The following is a 15,727-nucleotide window of genomic DNA, read 5'->3' as shown; positions in this document are numbered from 1 at the left end:
CTTTATAAACAGACTTCTTTCTCCAACGTTACAACAATGCAAGGAAGAAGAAAAGGGGAAAAAAGAAACAAAACAACACACTGAAGATGGAGTATACCTCTGAAATATATTTGTGATATAAATTTCAAACAAGTAAAATATTTGTTTATTTTCCTAATATTACGTTGTGATTTGGCTTTCAAGCGCACTTGATGAGTATTGTATTTTATCCAAATTAAAACAACGTTTCTATATAGACTCTCATCTCATTCTTTGGAGTTACCCTATATTATTATTTTCTTTTTTTTTTCAGTTTTTCTTTGTGATGTCATCAAACTCATTCGGAAAGTATTCCTTGTTTCCGCACTCCCTCTTTAATTCAAAGACGTCATCACAGCTTGGTTTTCGAACAGTTTTCACGCTAACAAAAAACAAAAAAAAAAGAAAAAGAAAAATAATAATAAAGAAGAAATAGAAAAAAAAAGAAAGAGACAAAACAACATACTGAAGATGGAGTATACCTCTGAAATATATTTGTGATAAATTTCAAACAAGTAAAATATTTGTTTATTTTCCTAATATTACGTTGTGATTTGGCTTTCAAGCGCACTTGATGCATATTTTATTTTATTCAAATTAAAACAACGTTTCTATATGGACTTTCATCCTTGACAAAAAATTATTTTGGTGCCATCAGCTCGTATCAAAACCGAAAGCAAACCTCTAGCATTCAAAGCTGGTAGCGTAACCATTGTACCAACGTGACACGCATATGAACTGATTAGAAAATAAAAATAAACTAAGATGAATGTACAATTTTTCAAATTTGAAATCTTAAAAATTATTTTAAATAGGTTAAGAGCCATGAAAGACCGGTCTATAAAAAATTCAATAATTTGAGGCCCCTAGCGCCGCTCTTCGACTTATAGTTTCGGGGGAGATAGAGTTTGAAAATATGGAGACAGACTGACATAGACGGACAGATAAACAGGTAGCCTTGTATATGTTGGATTTTCTAATTGTAACAGGGCGTGTATGAGGAAATTATCAGCAAGAGTTGTAAGATAGTTGGCTTGAGAGGATACTAGCCTGAGTGCCCGGCGTTTCCCGGGTGTTTGTAGGTGTGTGTTGAGCCAAAAAAGAAAAAAAAAAGTTGTAGTAGGCATGCAGGCTCGAACCTTTGACGTGACGACGGAAAAGAAAATGTAGATGTGCGTAAGGGTGTTGGTTGAGCAAAAAAAAAAAAAGAAAGAAAGAAAATTGCAAGCGCAAAAAAATGGTAGTAACCAGGCAGGCTCGAACCCGTACCGCGAAGAAGGAAGAGAAAGTAAAAAAAAAATAAACGTGACGCGTTAGCTGTTGCACCCACGCCGACCGGAAGTGACGTAGGTTTAAATTAAGGGTAGACAATCGAAAAGAGGCGATGACTTTCGAAAATATCGGCGGCGAAAATAGCGACCCCTCCCTGTAGAAAAGTGCGCAATTGAGAGTGAATGAATTAATGTTTGTAGCCAATTTGTTTATATGTGTTGTCCGATGGGTCGAGCGTCAAAATGGTTCTAATCTCGTGAAAACCCGTCGCTTCTGTCGAAAGTTTTGGCAAGATATACATACATACATACTTACATACATACATACATTAAAACAGACAGGTGAAATTTATATTATAGAATATTAGCAGTAGTAGCCGAAACAAAGCACATATGCAAATTAGGAAGTGTGCTCGAGCTCGCGCGACAAGAAAAAGAAAAAAAGGACACCACGTGGTCGGGCAGAGAGAAACAAAAGAGATGATATGGACATGTGGCAGGGAGAGACTTTTAAGCTTGATTTTTTTTTAGCATCTATGACCAGTTTTCATGTAATGCTGTTTCAATTAATGCCATTTCTCTATAATCTCTTTCTGTATAATATTCATTTGCTAATATCTCTCCTTTGATGAGAACAACGCATTTCTTTGAAACACCGCGGATAAGGAAATTTCAATATACCATTGTTGAGTATCTTATTGAACAATAAATTCATGAAAAGCATATTCTTACAGTCTTTAATTTTTTCTTATATGCATATATATATATATATATATATATATATATATATATATATATATATGTGTGTGTGTGTGTGTGTGTGTGTGTGTGTTTCTTTGTCTGTTCTACTTTTTCAGAAACTCATGTGCCGAGCAGGTTTGAATTTTGTATGAATCTTTATGAGGTGCAACGAACTAAGTATTTTGATATTTTTTCGACCCACAGTTACGGATATAGACGGGAATTTAACCGTTATTTAGCAATAAATTTCGCATGACGCATTCATTCTAAAAGAGTGGTCTATAAGTTTTGACGCCACAAATGTCTAATACACACACACACACACACACACACACACACACACACACACACACACACACACACACACACACACATATATATATATATATATTTCGTTAGTAAACATTCCAAAATTAGAAGATATATTTAATTATCACGCTTAATATTTTATTCATATGAAGTATGCCTTACACGTGTTTCGTTGAATAGCGGAGGCATATGCTTATTACGAATAAAATATTAAGAGATATGATTAAATACATCTTCTGGTATAGGAATGCTGACTGACGATATGCATGCTGTGAAAGTGAAAAGTCAATTTTTATTGAGCTTAATTAATTGTGACAGTTTGAAAACCTAAGGCGGAGCGAACCTTTTTAAAATATAAAATATATCCTTTTTTGGTTAAATTTACATAATTTGCATAGAATTATACGGGGTAGACAATATAAGTGGTCACATATCTCTACTTTATCGTCTATATTATCAAGTGAGCCATAGGGACAAAGCACTAGTTAAAACATCAACTGCGTGTATACGATGTTAATGAAATTAAACCATATGCATTCCATTAAAGTGGTGTCCAGCCTAGTACAGGCATTGACGACTATGGCTCTTCATCTATTTCTCTACCTTGAGGCCTTCATGAATGCATTATTGTTCATTATTCGACATTCAATTTACGCTATTTCTCAAAAGTGGTTGATGTTTGCCACAGTTTTCCTTGCAGTTGTACAGACAATTGGTTGCAGTTTCTTTCTGTCCGAGCAGTGCCCATACTGGGCGATTGTCCTGGCAATTGTTCACAAAGGAGTCTTCTGTTCGACACAATGAGATACGAAACCATGAACAGAATTACTTCTGATTGCTTCCGTATTACATCAACCATCTGCTTTCCATGAAGGCCGAGACCCCACGTGGGCCCCATGATCAGAGTAAGACATTACTCTGATCATGGGGCCCACGTGGGGTCTCGACCTTCCTCAAGGGTCTAACAAGACTAGCGGAGCAAAGGAAGCGCCTTACTTTTTCTTTGAGAGTAGTGCTGTCCCACCACCCCATACAACGCCTAGTATTTCCAAATGGTCGCCCATCTGGTACGCTCCAGGCTCACTGTTGCTTACCTTCGGTGATATGGCGAGAACCAGTGTGTCAACGTTTTCATGCCGTTTATATGTTTAATACACGAAGTTAAAGAGTGTTTAAACATTTCAGTTTCTTTCTGCTATATTAAGAGGCGAAACGAAAGGGTAGGGGGCATTTAAAATAAATAAAATAATATGGTGTTTTGAGCATAGTGACAGACTCTAGAGTAGTGACCCTCATCCAATCCTGAGCTATATCGTATTTTCTTGCTAGTAATCTATAATTGAGATGATGTTAAGCTCGACTGGAATGCGTCTACAAAACGAAAATACTGTCCTAATTACAGCGACAAATGGACTGACAAAAATTAGCCGACGACTAAATCCCTAGTAGTGCGGGACGGGGCTGGGTTCTACGGTCGTTATCATCGAAGCATGTGCTTGGACATAAAATCAAATCTTACCAATCTTCCATGCATAGTAATTAGACGAGATTGATGCCAAATGATCAGTCACGTCAGTCGAAGAGTTCTACTGAAAACGACCAAACACAGTACTACATGCAGCATCGTTGGCTAATGCGATAATTCGGGCAAGTGGTTCCTCTTTCGGAGACAGGGGTTCAAATCATGGTCGGGTCTAATTTTTGTAGTGATTTTTTTATGATTTATTCTAGTCCAAAATTTACAAGGAAAAAATTTATTCTAGTCCAAAAATTTACAAGAAAAATATTACTCATGCCCAAAAATTTACAAGGAAAAAATTTATTCTAGTTCAAAAATTTACAAGAAAAATATTACTCATGCCCAAAAATTTACAAGGAAAAAATTTATTCTAGTTCAAAATTTACAAGGAAAAAATTTATTCTAGTCCAAAAGTTTACAAGGAAAAAAATTATTGTAGTCCAAAAATTTACAAAGCAAAAAAATATTCCAGTCCAAAAATGTACAAGGAAGCAAATTTATTCTAGTCCAAAAATTTACAAGGAAACAAAAATGTATTGTAGTCCAAAAATTTACAAAGAAAAAAAATATTCCAGTCCAAAAATTAACTAGAAAAAAATTTATTCTAGTCCAAAAATTTACAAGAAAAAAATTTATTCTAGTCCAAAAATTAACAAGAAAAAAATTATTCTAGTCCAAAAATGTATAAGAAAAAGAATTATTCTGGTTCAAAAATTAACAAGAAAATTTTTTATTTTAGTCCAAAAATTAACACGAAAAAAATTTACAAGAAAAAAAAATATTCTAGTTCAAAATTTAAGAAGAAAAAAAATTATTCTAGTCCAAAAATTAACAAGAAAAAAAAATTATTCTAGTCCAAAAATTAACAAGAAAAAAAATTATTCTAGTCCAAAAATTAACAAGAAAAAAATTATTCTAGTTCAAAATTTAACAAGAGTGTAAATTTTTCAAAGATCTCGGAAATAAAACATAACTTCTCATTAATGGTTGTATAAATGAGTAAGCATCGGGGACCCACAGATAACTATTATTCTTCTCTCAGAATGTAAAAAGTATTTTAGAATGGTAATTGTTATAGGATAAGCTGATTCACCTATTTTAGTTATAGTAAACTTTCCCAGAATCTATAAACATGTTATATATGAGCAGCTCTATCTAAATAGCTATTAAATTGGCTAGTGTAAAGTTTGGTAAAGGCCACATTAGTACATGCCAATATGACCTACTTGCAAATAGAATTGCACCAACAGATGGGTTGTGGGTTTGAGGCGGAGAGCAATAGTCAAATATTATATTTATATATATATATATATATATATATATATATATATATATATATATATATATATATTGTATCACAAAAGTGAGTACACCCGTCACAGTTCTTCAAATATTTAAGTATATCTCTTCATGGGAAAAAATGATTTTTTGACACTATGAAAAGTAGTCTGTCTGCCGCATATATAATAGAGTTAATTTATTTCCCCCTCAAAATATAGCTATTTAAAGTTAAATTCCTGGCAACAAAAGTGAATACGAAATACGAAATATTGTCAATATTAACGTACAACATGTCAACTCGCAATATTTTGTGTGACCACCATCATTATTAAAACTGGCTTTACTCTCTTTTTTTTTATTTCGCGTTTTATTCTCGTGAGAATTTGCCAGGCTTATGCGAAGGGTCATGGTTACTGCGCGTTTTTATATGCGCACATGCTATTCAATTTTTAGTTAGTCCATCAGCTTCCTAATTTCCGCATATACTTATCTTCTGAAACAGTTGAGCGCCCTCAAAAGGATTTATTTCACGACACCAAAAAATAGATATGGAAAGGGTTATCTTTGAAACATCACTGAAACCATCCTATCCCTAGCAAGCATACTTATATCATTTAATTAATTAAAAAAACAGATGAACTAATATGACGAATGCGATGGCGAGCAAATTTCTTCCTTTAAAATGAACACATAAACAAAAAACGCATTCTACGGTTTTAAAACCCTAAAAATAAAGCAAAAACGACAATCGAGCACCCTAGACGATCACAGCCACCCACGAAAAGCGGCGACGATGAAAGATACGACGATGCAGCAAATATGAATTTATAAAAAGACTTTATTTGATTTGGGGTTAGAAAAAGCAAACAACAGCTAATCGCGCCATTAATTTGTCACTCGCTCTGATCACTGGAGAAAAGTAAATAACTGCGAATTGTGGCAGCTGTGGTCTCAGAATCATGACGTGTACTTTTGTAACTAACTACTTATTCTAATACACGTTTTATTAACTTTATCAATTTGTTTGTCTTGATTATTACCGGCCTGCACGGCTACGACAGTAACACAAAGCACCTGTTTTTTAAGTATCTAAATATCTACCCCTACACAACAAAGAATTGTGACGAGATTCCGTTGTATTATTCAAATAGTGTGTTTTAATACTAATCTCACAACTTATCAAATCGTTTGCTACTGTTTTTCACCCTAAACAAGGCACCGTTCCACTAAGTCATAAAGAACTACTATTTGGGACCAGATCTGGAGGTATACTATGTAGGGAGTTGGGCTGCAAAATGTCTGTTTACATTACATTTGAACTTCTGTATGTCAGTACAGGGACTTAGCAGGGAATTCAAAAGTCTAGCAGTTTGAGAGAAGAAGCTATTTGAATAGAAGGCTTTTCGGCATCTGGAGATTTCTACGGTGTAGGGGTGGGATTTTGATGTTTGTCGGGGTTGTCAGGAATATTTACGTCGAGGGAGTACTAGCGCATTGAGTTTGTTCGAATCCTTACCATGAAAGTTCTTGTAAAACAGACTCAACGATGCCACATTTCGGCGATGGGACAGAGGTTAATGTTTGGCCGCCAGCGCGGGACCGATTAGGTTGTCAATTATTTTTTTAAACTCTATCTAAAAGCGAGAGCCCTTTGTGGGATGAGGATTAATGAGATTATTAGCTGAATATTAAACGAAAATATGAGATTACTAAAAACATAGACTTATATGGCTCGGCAAGTATTTGTTGACATTAGACTTGGAAGTGATGTAACGTTACACACGTTCGCACACGCGTTAACATGTAGACACCTTGGCCCAAAACGTTGTATACTCAGTTGCAAAGGAGACAAAGAATAACTTAAACTACTATTTCAGATTTTGGGAAAATATTGTAATCTTCATTCTCTCGTCACGCGTCACTTCTTTCGGTTGCAATGGCACGTATGCCTCTAACGTGATCGTCTTCTCTAACGTGCTCGTCGGTCTGTGCTCACGTTCTTTTTATAGTCTTTTTCTTTTTCTTTGCCGTGACGTCACTTCACACACAGCTCGGCATTTGCATACAACTGCTCTGTTACAATGGTGGTGTCGTAGTATGAAGGGAAGCAGTCCAACAGAAAGGTGTAACAGAGATGGAAAGGCTTTTGAAATGAACATTTGTTAATGGAACCTCCGTTTGGTTTTAATTTCACAGAAAAAAAGTTATTAATTTTTGTAGTGGCGGTAGAAGTCGAGTTCTTGCTATGAATATGAATATTTTAAAGAAGAAACCCGAGATTGGAACTAGGTTGGGTATCGTTCGTGGAGATCTTTAGAGCAGAGAAAGACTAGTAACATATCTTACTTGTTTCTATTTACTGTCTTGCTGACTTTTTACCTGGGTACTTCTGCAGTTTAAATCCCGTTTTTCTATGTGTCTCGGCAACGCCCGTCAAATGACGGAAATCGCTGGATTATACCGAGTGGACAAAAGGAGACTCAAGCGAGAAGACGGTAAAAATTGGTAGGAAAAAGAAAGGAAAGAAAAGAGTTTAAAAGGAAAAGAAATATCAGCCTCAGCGTAGTATACACACCCCAACCTCTCATGTTAAGAACGGCTTTCGGAATAAACACCTTCAATTCGAAAGCCGTTCTAACATGAGGAAGTTAGGTGGTATATACTACGCTGGGACAGGTTGTAAAAAATTACCAAAATAACAAAACCTTTATTACCCTCCCCCATACATAAAAACAAGTTGCCATAAAATAAAATCAATAAAATTTATGAAACCATGGATTACCATTTAGGAAAACTAGGCGCTGTATGTACCTTTTGGAAAGATTAGACTTGGGGCTAACACCCTCACTCCGAAAAAAGAACTCTTTGCTACAAAAGCATCTACAAAGTTGTGGGTGGCCTATGTCCTTCCAGGGACTCAAGGCTATGGATGGATGGAAGATGTAACTAACAGGGAGACTGAAATTGAATGTTGATCAATGAATTTTTATTGTAATCGAAACCGGTGAAATCGACCATTTTTTTAAAATCAAATCGATTAATTGCCTGCTCTAGTTGGGGGAGTCATCGCGGTGCACATTGAGGAAGCTCACATTTCTCCTCACAGTGACTTAGTCCATATGTTGTATATTAGTTTATATTCATGGAGATGATATATTAAAACGTGTCATGTGTTATCTAGTGGATGTAAGATATTGTTCTTTTAACAGACAGATAATAAACGTATAAATCGTATGTATGTTGTTAGCCAGGGGACATGATATTGACGTGTAAACTGAGTCATGTTGCATCAGACTTATTACATGGGATATTTTTACAGTTCATATGTAAGAAGAATAATATATGCTTCATACCTTTTGTTTTCTTGAGAGTTCTTCTGTATCATCCCGCTGCTCCGTGACAACCATGAAGCGATCAGCGCCATATAATTGAGACAACTGTTCTTCTTTGTGAAAACCATAAAACAACTCTTTATATTTTTGTAATATAAATTTATTAAAGTTGTCTCAATTGGTTTTCACAGGATCTGCAGTTTCTACATTTTCTGTTCATACAGCTCGCTCCCAGCCGTCTGTCCACCCTTGTCTATGTCTGTCTGCTCTGGTGGTCAATTCTCAACTCCCTGATTCTCTCCAAAACTAACTACATAACGCGTTCTCCTACGTCACCTAATTACGTGTCTCATACCAATCTAATCCACCTAGTTATTTGTTTATTCAAATCCAAAAGAATGTTTACATCTATTTTCTATTTTCGCATTCCTTTTGCGATTTACATGTCAATAATTTCTTTCGCAATTTAATTGTTTATTCTTCTAATCTTAATAACTGATCCAGCGACCATCCGTCGCACAAATCAATTAATAAGAATATAATAACAATAATAATACTGTTTTGACCATTGCTCCAGCTTGCCACAGTTAGCAGATACTACGCTATGATCACAGCCTAAAGGGTCATAACATAATACATTGTAGTTAACATAGCACTATAGAGAACTTACTGTCGATTTTATAATTTTTTTTTTTACATAATGCCTGAGTAAAGTACCATGCTTCAATTATGCTCTAAACAGAAACATTCGTTTAGAACGCGCCCATGTCATATAAAAGAACCTACCGTTGATTTTATATGCCTGGCCTCACTGGGTGTGCAATGATAATGGCTTGAATTTAAGTTTAAATATGAAAACTTCAAGTATCATCGTGCAGTTGTGCTTTATACAGAAACATTCATTTCGAACACGTTCCTATCATATCAAAAAACGTACTGTTGAATATATATGTTGGGCCTTTTGGCTTGAGTGATAAAAAAATTCTTAAAAACACTTGTGATATTAGGCTGTGTAAGGTGTTAACTTTGGTCAAAATCGACTGTTTCTTCTTTTATCGGATTATTTCTACAGGGTGTCCCAAAAGAAGCTGACAGTTAAAAAAAATCATAACTTCCTTAGTTTTTATAATATTTTTATTTTATTTTTTAGATCATCTAGAGTAACTCTTCCGAGGTCATCATGAGTCGGTACACTACCGGGGAGCGGATATTTATCGTAAAGTCGTATTCTCGGTTGAATGAGTCAATATCAGAAACTCCAAGAGAATTTCAACAAAACTTCAACACAATAAATTCCCCTATTCCTAATGCAATAAAACCAGCCACAATAAATGCACTTAAAAACAATATAGAAGAGGAAATTAGGGCCATAAGCCCTGAAACATTAAGTGGCGTGCTGGACAATGCCCTGCAGAGAGCACAAGAGTGTGAAAATGAAAATGTTGGACATTTTGAGTAACATCATTTTTCATAATTAAAATTTGACCTTGTGAAAAACATATCCTAGATTAAGTTGTGTAAATAAAATTAGAATAAGCAGACTATGATATCTTACTATATCTCAAACAATCACGGAGAGGCTCATCTACCTACAAATGAAAATTGGTAAGCATAATTTAAATATTGAGGAAGTTAATCAAATTAAAAATCCATCAGCTTATTTTGGGACACCCTGTATTATCGACATACACAGATACACACAGAGAGAAAGAGTTCCTTCCTTATAATAATAGATATATTCTGTTTGTATTGCAATTGATATCCATAAAATGGTGACCAACTTAAGTACTGGTCAGACATAACGTCTCAACTTAATTTTATTATGAGAACTGAAAGGTGACGATGGCCAAGTTGTTAACGGCACACTGAAGACGTGGATGTTCCAAGTTCGAATCCAGTTCATTCCACAAAATCACTTTCACTTATGATGTAGGCAACCTATTTCTAGAAATCATTCTGACTAGAAAAATATCGGGGAAACCAATGCCAACAATAGAATCTTCGGATTCATACGGCATGATACTCATTGCGAGAACTGGTGTACCAATATGATTTAGCCGTAAACAAATAGCCGATGCACCAAACATTTGCAATCGTGATAAGACAAGCAGTGTTAGGAATACTTGTTGTCACTCAGATCCTTGGGAAATAAGCCAACCCCCCAAAAAATCACTGGCAATGATGGTTGAGTATTTTAGCTGGGAGCAAAGTGTAGTATCAGAACATATACCACATTTCGCCCCTTTGTAGTATCAGTTCTGATAGTATGCGTCATCTTTTCTCTCCTCAGTCGGTAGAATGAGAAATCTATCTATACTGAGGCACTATTTATTTTTGCTCTCATCCGGGGATCCCTTTTTTTTTTCGAGGATGCTAGATTTTCCCTCTTTTATGCGGATGACGCTGCTGCTACAGTTAATGATGTTGATGATGTTGCTGCTGATGATGGGCACTATAATGCTGCTAATAATGATGATGGTGATGATGATGATGATTATGATGATGATGATTTCTGCCTAATTCTTGGATAAACATGATGATGATGATGATGATGATGAAGTCAATAATTTCTGCCTAATTCTTGGATAAAAATGATGATGATGATGATGATGATGAAGTCAATAATTTCTGCCTAATTCTTGGATAAAAATGATGATGATGATGATGATGACGATGTTTCCGCTGCTTCTGTTGCTGCTGATGTTGCTGCTAATGATGATGATGACGATGATGATGTTGCTCCTGCTATTGTTGTTGCTGCTGCTGATGCGGATGTTGTTGCTGCAGATGATAAGCATTATAATTCTGCTAATGATGATGATGATGATGAAGACGGTAATTTCTGCCTAATTCTGGGATAAACATGATGATGATGTTTCCGCTGCTTCTGTTACCGCTGATGATGATGACGATGATGATGTTGCTGCTACTATTGCTGTTGCTGATGCTGTTGCTGCTGCTGTTGCTGCTGATGTTGCTGCTAAACATGATGATGACGATGATGATGTTACTGCTGCTATTGCTGTTGCTGCTGTTGTTATTGTTGCTGCTGCTGATGATCATTATTATACTGCTAATGATGATAATAATGATGATAATGATAATGATGGTGATGATGAGGATGGGGTTGGTGAAGCCGTTGATTGTGATGGTTACTGATGGTTACATGGCTGATAAGGTATAGAAAAAAAATCGTAATATCAAAGAAAGCCACCGACTCATGCAGGCCAGCGATTGGCCGACTTGGAAAGATCAGAACGAGACCCTAAAAGTGGTTGCTATCAAAAACAGAAATCTAATATAATAAACCGAAATTGCCATCACGGTCTTCCCATTGTGAGACTTCCTTTAATGAGCAGAACGAAAGAAAAGAGGTTTCACTTTTATAGTCTTCGTTTTCCGTCTTTCCAGGTTGTGATTTCGTTTCATTCAACGTTTATTATTATTATTATTATTATTATTATTATTATTATTATTATTATTATTATTATTATTATTATTATTATTATTATTCGTTGTTTGTGACAAATAATAATGATGAAGTGTAAGCAAACTCTAATCAGGCGAACAATGTAGGAAAGTACATTATTTTGAGGAGTGAAATGTTTAGCCCCCATCTTGTTTTCGTTTCGGGTAAAGAGTGGGACGCAAAGCTTTTGAATTTTGGTGTCAGAGATAAAAATTTGAGTCGGCGGAAAATGGGATGATTGGGTCGGGGGGGGGGGGGTTGAGAAACAAAAGGAAGAAGGTTCATATGAGGCATCGATGATCGTGTCGGATAGAGGAGGATAAAACAAAATAAATAGAATGTAAGGGGCAGAAAAAAGAAGATGAAGAAGATAAAGAAGAAAAAGACGAATAAAGTTGAGGTGGTCGTTGTAGAGGCGGTAACAAAGAACAAGGAGGGGAGAAAGAAAAGAGGGAGAGGGAATGCGATAGAAAGGGGAAGAGAAAATGTATATATCTATAAAAGTGAAAATGTCTGTGTGTGTGTTTGTCTGTGTACGTTTCCCTATCAAATAACTCTGTCAATATTCAGTCTACAGACTCGAAATTTGTCATATGAGGTATTGAGATTTGAGAAAATCTTTTTGATCGGGTTTCGGTCAGAAATTTTGCTGTCAAAGTGTCAAAGTTCAACGATTTGACCTCTGAGAACTTTACCAAACTCCGCCGCCAATGTGCTTAAGGATGAATTAAATAACCTTAAGAATGACTTGACTGCTTAAAAAATAACTGGAATCCTTCAAAAACAACTGGAATGATCGGAAGAATGACTTTAATGGCTTTAACACTGACTGGTTGTAAAGTGGGTTATAATTTTACATTAAATTAATACAGAAAAGCGTTCCTCAATTTTATATCACAATAAGTACAGCATGTAGTAAGAACGGATACTAAACGTTGATCTTGGCCAAAAGGCTAAGAAGCGCTTAAAAGGCTAAGAACAGCATCTATTAACAACATACCTTTGATCTTAACCAAAAAGGCCAAGCACGGAGTGACGTATAGAGTCGCTTGCACGCGACTAAAAATGTTCTGGTGAAGGCCTTTTTCTTCCACCGTATTCATCACTGGCCATATCTACATGGTTCAGTTGCATAATATTATATGTTATAAGTAAGTATGGGTAATAATGATACTAGTACTTATTTATTTAGAAGTACACCTGTTAAAAAACAATAAAACAGAATCATCATTATGATGTACTTACTCCTCATGAAACGATATCTCACTGCTGATGCAATTCTCTATGTATATAAGAGCCAGGTACGTCCACTTGACATTTTAAATATAGGTTCCTTGGACATGGATCTAATTTTATAATTACATTTGAGCCCAACACAATAAATGCTAAGGGTTCATAATTGGGGTCAAAGTTTTTGGTTTTTTTAAATTGACCTCTCCGGTCTGTACGAAATTACTCAGCCAATTTCTGGTCTACACATTTTAAATTTTACATAAAGTGTATTCAGACATAGAGCAAGCTTTTTAATCGTTTTTTTTTCTTTTTCTGAAAATTTGGTTTCCAAGGGGGAAAAGTTCAAAAGATTTTACCTTTGCGGTCTCTAGCAAACTATTCAGCCAATTTTGGGTCTAAACATTTGAAATTTTACATAAAGGGTATTCAGACATGCAGTAAGCTTTTTAATCAGTTTTTGAGAGAAAATCTGCAAAAGTTTACAGAGCTGACCTTTGCAGACTCCACCAAACTTTTTCGCCAATTTTTTATCTAAACACTTGAAATTTTAGATGTAGGTTACTTGGACATGAGTCAAACATTTTAAATTAATTTGAGCCCAAAACAATAAATGTTAAGGGATCAAAATTAGGGTTAGATTTAAAAAAAAAATTGACGTTTGCGGTCTCTACCAAATTTTCTCTATGGAAGTTAAGGAAGCCTATTATATAGAAAGGCAGTACTGTACATTTTCACTCTTATTAATATATACATATGCACATAAAGTTATGAACAATACAAAGGGTCAGAACAAAGCCGGGCGAAACTGCTAGCATGAAAAAAAAGGCAAAAATATTGGTTTTATGTTTACCGCAAAATACGAGTCTTTCTTGCGTTATCCCAGGAATGTCTACAAGCCTATTGAGAGAAAACGAGGCCGATAGCCATTAGTCGCGTGCTCTCGTGTAATGAATGAATGCGTGAATGTAGGATTGACATGAAATTCTTCAAGATACACTAAAATGACCGAAAAATTGCCTGAAATGGCTTAAATAAATAAAAAGTAAATGACTTAGAATGACTTTAATGAACTTAAGGATGAATTGAATAACCTTAAGAATGACTTGACTGCTTAAAAAATAACTGGAATCCTTCAAAAACAACTGGAATGATCTGAAGAATGACTTTAATGGCTTTAAGACTGACTGGTTGTAAAGTGGGTTATAATTTTACATTAAATTAATACAGAAAAGCGTTCCTCCATTTTATATCACAATAAGTACAGCATGTAGTAAGAACAGATACTACAATTTGATCTTGGCCAAAAGGCTAAGAAAAGCTTAAAAAGCTAAGAACAGCATCTATTAACAACATACATTTGATCTTAACCAAAAAGGCCAAGCACGGAGTGACGTATAGAGTCGCTTGCACGCGACTAAAAATGTTCTGGTGAAGGCCTTTTTCTTCCACCGTATTCATCACTGGCCATATCTACATGGTTCAGTTGCATAATATTATATGTTATAAGTAAGTATGGGTAATAATGATACTAGTACTTATTTATTTAGAAGTACACTTGTTAAAAAAACAATAAAACAGAATCATCATTATGATGTACTTACTCCTCATGAAACGATATCTCACTGCTGATGCAATTCTCTATTTATATAAGAGCCAGGTACGTCCAAGGATGGAGTACTGTTGTCACATCTGGGCAGGAGCTGCTAGAAGGGATTGTCCTGCCTTGATAGAGTTCAAAATAGATTTCGTAGCCTTGTGGGGGATGTCCTTTTCTCTTCACTGCAACCTCTTTCTCACAGAAGAGATGTTGCGAGTTTGTCTCTGGTTTATCGTTATTTTCATGGCAAGTGCTCGGCTGAGCTCCATTCTATGGTCTCCGCTCGCCAAACTATCACAAGAAACAGCCGTCTAGCAGAAAACACTATCACTAGTTTCCCCCACTCTTTATCTGTGCTTAAAACTAAACATAGATTCAATGAGCAACGCTTCTTGCTTAGAACTGCACGCCTATGGAATTGTCTTCCGTTTTTCTACTTTCCAGCCGACTACAATATGGTTGTCTTCAAGTCTAACGTAAATAGTTTTTGATGAGCCGTTCCATATAAGTTAAAAAATTTACCGAATTTCCATTACTAACGATTACTATATTATCCAATTTCTACTGTACACTCTTTAACACTTATCCTTGAGTGGCCTCTTGGCCTTAATAAGTGGCGATGCCTATGTAAAAAAACAAAACAAGCTGATCGGATAAAATATAGAAATGTCTGCTTGTGAACCAATAAATAAATAAATAAATAATAATAATATTAATAATAATAATAATAATAATAATAATAATAATAATAATAATGATAACAATAATAATAATAATAAATAAATAAATAAATAAATAAAGCATTGGACTGAAGTTCACGCAAAATAGAATTATAAAGGCAACTTTTGTTTACGGAGGTATACGGGTCAATGAAATGGGCGAAATTATATTTACTTATTATATAAAAGACAAAATAAAAGTTAGGAATGGCAGCTGAAAAAAAATTGGAAACTAACG

General features: G+C 35.1%; 2 non-coding genes across 2 annotated transcripts; both read right to left on the bottom strand.

Moving 5' to 3' along the window:
- Positions 1-12,704: 12,704 nt before the first annotated feature.
- LOC145253034 (U2 spliceosomal RNA) lies at positions 12,705-12,905 on the bottom strand. The gene has a single exon (XR_013863704.1). It is a non-coding gene; the product is annotated as a U2 spliceosomal RNA (small nuclear RNA).
- Positions 12,906-14,292: 1,387 nt separating this feature from the next.
- On the bottom strand, positions 14,293-14,493 carry LOC145253048 (U2 spliceosomal RNA). Its single transcript, XR_013863705.1, has one exon. It is a non-coding gene; the product is annotated as a U2 spliceosomal RNA (small nuclear RNA).
- Between the last annotated feature and the right edge of the window lie 1,234 nt (positions 14,494-15,727).

The sequence above is a fragment of the Euprymna scolopes genome, chromosome 29 (genome assembly GCF_053919585.1).
Source record: "Euprymna scolopes isolate OS-2025 chromosome 29, ASM5391958v1, whole genome shotgun sequence".
Lineage (NCBI taxonomy): Eukaryota > Metazoa > Mollusca > Cephalopoda > Sepiida > Sepiolidae > Euprymna > Euprymna scolopes.
Note: the sequence above shows the minus strand (reverse complement) of the source record. Positions and strands in the feature narration are given on the sequence as shown.